The sequence below is a fragment of the Pteropus alecto genome, unplaced genomic scaffold, assembly GCF_000325575.1.
Source record: "Pteropus alecto unplaced genomic scaffold, ASM32557v1 scaffold24, whole genome shotgun sequence".
NCBI classification, from domain to species: Eukaryota; Metazoa; Chordata; class Mammalia; order Chiroptera; family Pteropodidae; genus Pteropus; species Pteropus alecto.
In genome coordinates, this window is record NW_006439192.1 from 6,818,172 (window position 1) to 6,829,286 (window position 11,115).

The window sequence follows — 11,115 nt, forward strand, 5'->3', positions numbered from 1 at the left end:
TTGCACAACAACTCCTCCACTGGTCACGGCCAGTCATCACAACAAACCAGCCTGAGGGTCAAGCCCTCCCACTGATGATCAAACAGCAATCAAGGCTCAACTACAACAGAAAGGCACATACAGCCCATACAAGGAACATGCATGCATCACCTGGCTCAGGTGGCCAGAGAAGACTGTTCCAGTGGGACCTACACCACACCTGCTATATAAGGCCACTTTATGAAGACCGAGAGACACAACAGCTCTACCTAATACACTGAAACAAACACAAATAGGCAGCCAAAATGGGAAGACAAAGAAACACGTCCCAAATAAAAGAACAGAACGAAGCTCCAGAAAAAGAACCAAACAAAATGGAGACAAGCAGTCTATCAGATGCAGAGTTCAACACACTTATTATAAGGATGCTCAATAACTTAGAGGGAGAGTAGGTAAACTCTGTAAAACTTTAATAAAGAGATAGAAAACATAAAAGTGGAGAGAGAAAACAAAAAAGAACCAGTTAGAAATGAAAAATACAATAACTGAAATAAAGAATACCTTAGGAAGAATCAACAGTAGATTAGATGAAGTGGAGGTTCAAATCAGTGATTTAAAAGATAAGGTAGTAGGGAACACCTAATCAGAACAGGAACAAGAAAAAGGAATCCAAAAAATAAAGATAGTTTAAGGGATCTGTGGGACAACATCAAGCATACCAACATTTGCATCATAGGGATACCAGGAGAAGAGAGCAAGGAATTCAAAATTCGTTTTAAGAAACAATGACTGAAAACTTCCCTAATCTGGTGAAGGAAATAGACATACAAGACCAGGAAGCACAGACACTCCCAAACAAGATGAACCCAAAGAGGCCCACACCAAGACATATCAAAATTAAAATGCCAAAGGTTAAAGACAAACTTAAAACCAGCAAGAGAAAAGCAGTTACCTATAAGGGCACTTCTATAAGACTGTCAGTTGATTTCTCAGCAGAAACTCTGCAGGCCAGAAGGTATTGGCAGGTAATGTTCAAAGTGATAAAAAGCAAGGACCTACAACCAAGATTATCCTACCCAGCAAAGCTATCATTTAGAATCAAAGGACAGATAAAAGAGCTTTCTAGACAAGACAAAGCTAAAGGAGCTCATCATTGCCAAGCCAGCATTACAGGAAATGTTAGAAGGATTTCTTTAAGAAAAAAAGAAAAAAGAAAAAAATATCAAAAATATGAGTAATAAAATGCAATAACTACATATCTAGCAACAATTACTTTAAATGTAAATGGATTAAATGCTGCAATCAGAAGATAAAGTGGTTGAATGGATAAGAAAACAAGAACTTTACATATGCTACCTATAAGAGATTCACTTCAGATTCAAAGACATACACACATACTGAAAGTAAAGGGAGTAAAAATGATGTTTCATGAAAATGGAAACAAAACACAAAAAGGCTAGGGTAGCAATACTTATACCAGACAAAACAGACTTTAAAACAAAGGCTATAACAAGAGATAAAGAAGGATCCCATTTCTGGGTGTTTATCTGAAAAAAATCCAAAACAGAACTTCAAAGGGAAATGTGAATCCATATGTTCATTGTAGCTTTATTTACAGTAGGCAAGATATGGAAGCATCCTGGGAGTCCATCAATGAATGAATAGACAAAGAAGAGGTGGCATATACACACAATGGAATATTACTCAGTCATAAAAATGAATGAAGTCTTGCCATTTGCAACATCATGGGTGGACATAGAGGTTATTGTGCTAAGTGGAATAAGTCAGACAGAGAAAGACAAATATCATATGTGGAATCCAGAGAACAGGAGAAACAAACAAAAAATAGAAACAAGCTCATAGGTACAGAGCACATTTTGATGATTGTCAGATTGGAGGTAGGGGATGGGTTAAGCGGGGAGGGGATTAAGTGGTACAAATTGGTAGTTACAAAATAGTCATGGGGATGCAGAGTCTAGTATGGGGAATACAGTCAGTAGCATTTTAATAACTATGTAGGGTGTCAGTTGGGTATTGGATTTATTGAAGTTATCACTTCATAAGTTATATAAATACCTAATCACTGCGTTATGCACCTGGGACTAATATAATATTGCATTTCAGCTATAATTGAAAAAAAGATATAAAAATAAAAAAATTAGTTTAACTAAGGATAATGAAAATATCAAATATCAAAATGAACGGAATTAAGCTAACAGAAAACTTTATAACATTAAATGTTTATATTTGATAACAGAGATCTAATATCAATGATCCATAGGTACACTTTAAGAAGCTACAAGAAGAGCAAAGTAAACATAAAGCAATTAGAAATAAGGAAGATTAGAGCAGATATCTACAAAATAGAAAACAAAAATATAATAGAGGAAATTATAAAGTTGAAAGTTGTTTCTTTGAAAGTATTAACAGAATTGATATGTCCCTAGGTAGACTAAGAGAGAGAGAGAGAGAGAGAGAGAGAGAGAGAGAGAGAGAGAGAGAAAAGTCCCCAATATTGTATCAGCAATGAAATATGGTAAATCAGAATAGGTGTAGAGATATTAAATGGTGCCAAGGGAATATTATGAACAATTTTATGCCACTAAATTTGACAACTAAGATAAAATGGGTAAATTACTTGAAATTTAAATACTATAAAAAGTGGTACAAGATAAAGCAAAATCTGAAGACTCATATTCCTATTAAAATAATTCGACTATCAAAAATTCTCCCACAAAGAAAATTCCAGGTCCAGATTACTTCAGTGATAAATTTTATCAAAACAAACATTTAAGAATGTAACACTACCAATCTTACACAAATATTATGAGAAAGGAGAAGAGGAAACATGTACCAAGTTGTTTTATTAGGCAAACAAAACACTGATATCAAAGCCTGACAAAGATTCCAAAAAATCATGTTGTATACGAATATCTCTCACAAAAATAGATACCAAACTTTTAAGAAATGTATTTGTTAATTGAATATAAGAATATATAAAATGATAATATATTATGAACAAATTGGGGCTTATTGCAGAGAAGCAAAATTGGTTTAACATTCACAAAACAACTAATGTATTTTGCCATCTTAACAGAATAAAGAAAACTCGTATTGCCAGCTCATTAGATGCAGAATAATATTTGGCATCTAACATATCCTCCATAAAGAATAAAATAATAATAAATTATTAACATTAATAATAATAATAGTTAACTCATAATAGATAAAAACTTTCAGCAAATTGGGAATAGAAGAAAGCTTTCTTATTCTTACAAAGGGCATTTATGAAAAGCCTACAACTACCATCATACTTAAGGGATAAAACACTGAGTACCTTATTTCTTATATCTCCACTCTCACTAATTTTTTTCTGCATTGAACTGGCTACCTTGAGTCAATAAAATAAGGTAAGAGAGGAAATTAAAGGATGTATTTATTGAAAAGAAAGAAATTTTCTCGGATGATATGATCACCTGCATAGAAAATCCCAAAGAATCTAAAAAAACTACTAGAAATAAGTAAAGTAAATGTATTAAAGTTAGAAGACAAAATGTCAATACACAAAATTAATTGTATTTCTACATACCAATGATGAACTATTTAAAATTTAATTTAAAAAATATTTAAAATAACAAAATCAAACACACTTAAAAATAAATTTAACAAGCATGGTGCAAGACTCCTACACTAAAAGCTACAAAATATAGTTGAATGAAACGACATGGATGGACCTAGAGATTATTATGCTGAGTGAAATAAGTCAGACAGAAAAAGATAAATACCATATGATTTCACTTATATGCGGAATCTAAGGAACAAAAAGAACAAACTAATCAAAAACAGACTCACAAATATAGTGGACAATTTGGTGACAGACAGAGGGGAGAGGGGTTGGGAGGCTGAAAGAATGGGGTGAAGGGTTAAAGTACAAATTAGTAGTTGATAGCTGGGCATGGGGAGCATGGAAGAGGGAATGAATTTAGCATTAATATAATAGCTAAATGGAGGGCCACAGGAGGGAGGGAGCAATTGGGGGGATTGTTTTATGAATATTATAGATGTCTAACCAATGTACTGTATACTTGAAACTAATTTAAATAAATAAATTTATTTAAAAAATATATAGCTGAATGCAATTAATAAAACATATAAATGCAGATATAGACATATTTATACATGGGAAGACGATCATTCCGAGATGTCAGTTCTTACAAAATCCATGTATAGATTCAGTGGCATCCTGTTTACTATTTTTTAACCAAGCATTTTCCAGAGTTGTTAAATATCAATATCCACTTTACTTGAAACAAATATTGACATCTCCAAGAACACTAGCTTGAGAATTGCATTAATATGAAAATCACTGATGTGTTTTCATATGAAGAGTTTGAAAATAGGGGAAACCAGAATTAGCTACAAGGGATGTGGTCTGAAAGAGGGAACAGAGGAAGGTCACTAAGGAGGAGCATGAAGAACATAAAAGAGAAAAGCTGGATCCTCAAGATGGCTTTGCCAGCTTCAAAAGTTCACTTAATTTTAGACCTAGATTTTGTTGTATTTTTTTTTTCTAGTTCAGTCTAACTTGAGAGGAAACTCAGTATTTTTTGCTCTAAGCATTCTATACTTTTCTATGAAACTATAAATCCCATAAGCACAGAGGAATGCTTGTTTTATTCATCTTTGTATTGGCCAGTATCAGGTGCAGTAATTTCATGATAGATGCTTAACTCATTTCTTCATTCCTTCATCTATTTATCTCTCAAATATTTAATGAGTACTCACCATGTGTCAGGTGCTGCTTTTGGTCCTGGGGATATAGCGGTAAGCAAAGCAAAGCCCCATGTTTCATAGACCTTAAGATAAACATTTTTCAAGTAAAAGAATGAGTGAAAGAGAAAAATACCTCCTCGTAATGATGATAAAATAAACATTTATAATTTTATGTTTTCCAAGCATATTATTTCATCAAGGTCTCATAACAATAACGCAGTGTAGGCAGAGTGAAGTAATATTTCTATTTAGATAAAAAAAAGTAAAGATCAGAGAGATAATAGGTTGCTAAAAGAACAACAATGATGAAGCAAGGACACGCACCTAGGCCTCCAGAGAGGAAATCTCACGTCTGCTCTTGTTCCTTTAATATGGGCCAGAGAAAGGATGAAAATAGACAAGCCCCACAACTTAGGATTTATCACCCTGCCACCCTCTTTTTCCAAACGCAGAAAAAAATGGGTGCTTTAAGCACTTGTCTACTGTTCCGCTGCAGTAGCTGTGGCTGCTATTGTGTTGATGCTTCGTTAAAAGGAGAAAGAAGCATGGATATTTTGACAGAATTTTTCTCCTGTGGCCTACAGAGGCTCCGACATTCATCATGCGCTGTTATTTATTTATCATATCTTAGACGTTGCCCTCAATAGCACAAGTGTGAAAAAGCAGATTCCCTTCCCCTAGGGAAGGCCTAAGCTGATGAGTCAATAATTAAAAACCGCCTCAACAGCTGACACTTGTGCCTCCCTGAAAAGCTGCAAAAAGGGCAGCAGAAACAAAGAAAAGTTTCTTTTTATGAAGTTAAAACAAACTTTGTCAATACAGGAGGAGTTATGTGTAAATGAAAGAGAGAAAGACTGAGAAGGCCTGGGGGACTATTGGCTTAATGTGAGCTGGAAATGCAGAGATTCCATTTAAATAGAGTTTGATGTGAGTGGTTGTGTAAACACAGAAGTAGTGCTGGGAGATGGGCCCATCAGAGTATATGGCACTGGAAGAGGACACAGCTTTAAACTCCACAGGTTGAGGTAGAGGTAAAATTCTAAGAGAAGTTTCTGATAACTCACCTTAAAACATGCCAAAGGTAAGGAGAATAGGGAAATACATTATTTAATTTGAAAAACCACAATAAACAACGATGAAACCTTAAGGATAGTAAACTTTCATTTCCTCTGGACACAAGAAGAGGAAAAAGGGAGGCTATGTTGTAACAAAGGTATGTTAAGATAAACCAAAATTACTTAAAGACTTAATTGTTGATGTTGCTAAACAACAACATATTATCTGGAATTAAAGTATCATTTTTCTCCAAAGATTTGATTATTATCGATAAAGGCTTGTATTGATACAGCCCTAATTATTGGATTGGAGGTGTGGAGAGAGTGAATAGTAGGGTCCTGGAAGGCTCTTCTAAAGCCCCAGAGTCAGTCCATTCGTTCAGTTCCCAGGGTGGCAAAGCTTCCCTTTTGGCTGATGCTCACTGTGAAGTGTCAAACATGTCAATTTCATTTCCACAAACCTCCAGATGCTGGTGAGTGATGCTGAGTTAATTTTAAAATATCTTTATATTTTTGCCCTCCTTTTCTAGTTACTATGAAATATTCCCAGAAGAACAGGTAATCTTCTTTAAAATTATGTTTCTTCTTATTTTGTTTCTTACTAAGGCTTCATAAATGTCTTGCCTACATTTTAAAATATTTTTAGCATTCTTTTAGATAAAGAGAAGAAAAAATGCCAAAGTTCATAAAAGGTTTCAATAAAGTAACATAAATAAAAAATAATTATTTGAATGTTATTACTTTCTTCATAGCACCGGCCTTAAATATCTTCCATCTATAGTTTGTAGGAAAGAGGAACATGAGGGAGAGGATAAAAAACAAACTAAATATAAAGATGTCATTAACTACCTCGGGCAGGCAAGAAGAACTCTTTGGAGAAATACCAGCCTTAATGGCTCCTAGAATTATAAGGTAGAGGGTAGAAGTGCAAACCTGGGGCACTCAAGAGCCAGCTACAGTGAGAGGCATGGCCAATGGACCCACATGTATACTGATTTTAGTGTACCTGAAAATCTCTTTATATTCCCAATGGTTCTCCAATCTCTTCTATTGCCTAAATTCATCATTAGAGCTTCTGCTTTTTAGCTTAAGGATTTTTGCCATTATGATAAAGTTTCTGTGGAATGTGATATTTCCTAGGGGTCAAAGTATAAGCCTTTATATAAGAACATGAATTAGTTGATCAGACCCATTTGTAATAGCTTATTTGGCTAAGGGGTAAAGTGTGGAGAGGGCATAACATCAGACAACAGAAACAGATAAAAGCGAAGTAAAACAAAGTAAATATTGGAAATGATTTTTAAATCCTTATTATTACAGCCAACTATGTCAGAGCGAAATGCTTATTGATGCTGGGGTTTTTATCCAGTTCCTACTTTGAGTTTGAAATAATGGTGGAGGAGATGCCAAAAGCCCAGAGATGAGCAAATGATGCCTCTGGTTTCAGAAAAATTTCAGCAAATAATAGACTACGGAACCCTGAAAAGAATAAGCTGATTCATTTTTTATATCTTTAGTGAGATGTAATCCACAAACCACATAATTCACTCATTTAAAATATACAATTCAGTAACTTTTGGTATATTTATAAAGTTATGTATCCATCACCACAATGCATTTTATAAGATTTTCATTATCTCAAAAAGAAAACCCACACCATATCACTTAGCCTTGGACCTCATCTCCCCAGTCCCACAGCTACAGGCAACTGCTAATTTATTCTTTGTCTCTACAGATTTGCCTATTCTGGACATTTTATATAAACGGAATTTAAACTGATTCTTAATGCTCATCCTTTCATTTCTTAAAAATAATCTTGCCAACACATACTGACTTCTTCATTGATTAAATTACTATAATCTTTCTTAAAAATATTATGTAGAAGGTATAAATAAATATCAATGAGGATATCATTTTCCTGGGGGATGGGGTGGGGAATATTTTCAATGCTCCAAAAATTTAGTCAACATAAGACACTCAAAAATGGACAAGTTGTGCTATGAAATAACTCAACAACCAGTTACACATACTTAACAGTCATTAAAATGTTTATAATATATAGCAAATGTCTAAAACAATTCTTTAAAAAAGTTATATAATGAAAAATACATTATTATTCATAAATGTGAATCCCAAAGTCAAGTTTCACAACAAAACTGTTAAAAGAGTGGCAACAAAGAAGGAAACGAGAAAAGTTAGATACTTTCTCATCTTAACACAAGTAAAAGTTAAGACAGCGTAATTAGAAAAAGAATGGGTTTAACATGTTTTATAAAACCTTGAAGGCATACAGAATTAAAAAGTAAATGTGTACTCTAGTTTGCAGAAGGGAAAAAAAATCAAAGAAAAATGTTACCTTTTCAAGCGATAGAAAGGTGGAGACAATAAGAAAGTATAACCAACAGGTCTTCATCTCCGGTTCCCAGACTCACTTCACATTGTTCAGACCTCATTTTAAGCTTCACTTCCTTCCCCAGGGGTGCCTAAACTAGGCCTAGCCTTTATCTCAAGATTGAGATGGCTCACCTTAAACTGTACTCCCACATCTCTCTCAACTTTCACATTATTAACCTTAATCTCACATATAATTGTTTAACTGCCCTCCTAGGAGGGGAGAGAATACTTCTACCCTGCTCATAGATGTATTATATGCAATAGACATCTTATAAATCTACATTAAATGACTGAATAAATGAATGCATGCTTGATTATGAATAGAGAATAAGCCAGCAAGATTTCAGAAATATAAAAATATCAATCCACCCATTACGTGGAATATAAAAGAATCTATTAAAGTCATTTTGTTTGGCCTTGGCAATGCTCATGATAAAATAGTAAATGAAAATACAATCCAACCATCCAAGTTTGTACTAAAAATACAGAGAGAGAGAAACTGAGAGAGAGAGAGAGAAAGAGAGAGGGGAGGAGGGAGAGAGAGAGAGAGAGAGACAGAGAGACAGAGAGACAGAGAGACAGAGAGAGTGAGAGAGAGAATGGATGAGAGAGATCGAGAAGGAGAGAGAGTGTGGTGAGGGAGAGATTGGAAAAAATTCTAGTTAACACTATTTCTGAGAACTTAAAACATGACTTTTTTTTACATAATTTTCTTTGCTCTTTTTGTTAAAAAAAATTCTTTCATTATGTTGTTTATTTGTGCTAGAAATTATTTTTTTAAATTTTATCTTATATATCCATTATTGTTCTTACGTTCCTCTTATTATTTGGTTTGTCAGTTTTAAATGCTTATCATGTTTTACTCCCATATCGATAGTCAATGAATTTAAATTTTATTTTTCACATTTTTACTTCCTCTTTTTTTCATCTTAAAAGTGGAATTCTTTGCATTTTGTGAGATCATATTTGCATATTCTTTCAACCTTTTCCTCATTCTCGTTTTAGTCTTACATCTATAATTAAATGTACTCAATGTTTACCATCAGTCTGTTCACCAAAAATTTCACATTATCTCTTGGTTGGCTGAAGATCATCCCCTGGTAGTTTCTTCCAGAAAGACTCATGATAATAGCCTGAGCTCTTTCAGGTGGAAACTTGTTATCTGTGCCTTTGACAGTTGAACAGTATCTCAGTTGGATATGATATGCTTGGATCACGCTTTCTTTCCCTGAATTTCTTAAAAATGCTGTTCCACTACTGCCTTGCTTTGTATGTTAATTTGAGAGGTCTGATCCCAATATTATTTTCTTACTTTGGTTTTCTAGTGTGTAAGTCTTGGTAATTCTTGTCTTTATCTTTAAATTGTAATCATTAGGGTATGTCATAGAGGTCAGATTTTCAAGCTAATTATTCCGAAAACCCAGTGGATCCTTTTAATATGTAGATGCAGTTCTTTTATTTCAGGAAAGTTTTGATTATAGTTGTTTTTTTTTTTTTCCTGATTCAATTTTACTGATGTGTGATTTGCATACATTAAGATTCAACCATTTTTAATGAAGTTTGATATTTGATAAATGTATACACTTAGGGAACTCATGTAGCTACCACCATAATCAAGACATAGAACTTTTACATAACTCAAAAAGTTCCTTTGAGTTCTATTTCAATCAATACCATTTCCTCAACACACTTGCACCATCCCAAACTTCATTCCTTGGCTCTAAGCAAGCATCAATTTGACTTATATCGCTATAGATCAGATTTGACTTTTATAGAATTTCATATAAATGGAAAAATACAGTATGAACTATATTGTATCTGGCTTCTGTTTTGCCTTGCTTCTCTTTCTCAGCTTAGTCTTGGAATCTATTCTTATCATTATATATGTCAGTAGTTTATTCCTTTTTTTCATTAGTATTCCATTGTATGTATATACCAACATTGATGAATTCACCCATTGATACACATTTGTGCTATTTCACTTTTTAGCTATTAGGAATGAGCCACTATGAAAATTTGTGTATAAGTCCTTGTGTGAGCAAATGTTTTTGTTTCTCTTATGTAATTAAGAGTGGAATTGTTGGATTATGCAAGTTTAAGTGTGCATTTAATTTTATAAGAATCTACTAAATTGTTCTGCAAAGCTGTTGAGCCATTTTATGTAATCACCAACACCTTCTTGCTAATTAATTATTTTTTTAGTTTTTTTTTTTTTTTAATTTGAGCTATTCTAGTGAATGTGCAGTGGTATCTAATTATTGTTTTAATTTGCGTTTCCCTAATGATCACTGATATTGAAAACCTTTTTCTGTGATTATTGGCCACTCATATAGCTTCTTATGTGACGTTTCTGTTCAAATATTTTGCCAAATTTTATGGAAGCTGTTTGTCCTCATATTATTAAATGTAAAAGTTTTAAAAAAATATTATCTGCATATAACTCCTTTATCATTTATATGTATAGTGGATATTTTTTTTTCCATATCTGTGGTAGCCTATTAATTTTCCTAGGAGTAGCTTTTGAAAATCGGCATTTAGAAATTTAATGAAGTCCACTTTATCCATTTTCCATTTTACTTTCATGACCTAATTACCTCCCCAAAGCCCCATCTATTAATACCAACATATTGGGGTTAGGATTTCAACACATAAATTTGGGGGGTACACAAACATTCTGCTCCTGGCCCCTCAAATTCATGTCCTCCTCAAATTAAAAACACATCCATTTCATCTCAATAGCTGCGCAAATCTTATCTTATTCCAGCATCGACTCTAAAGTTTAAGTTCAAAGTCTCATCTAAATATCTAAATCAGATGAGTGAGACTCAAAGAAAGATTCATCCTGAGTCAAACTCCTCTTTAGCAGTGAACCTGTGAAACCAAACATGTTATGTGCTCTCAAAATACAATGGTG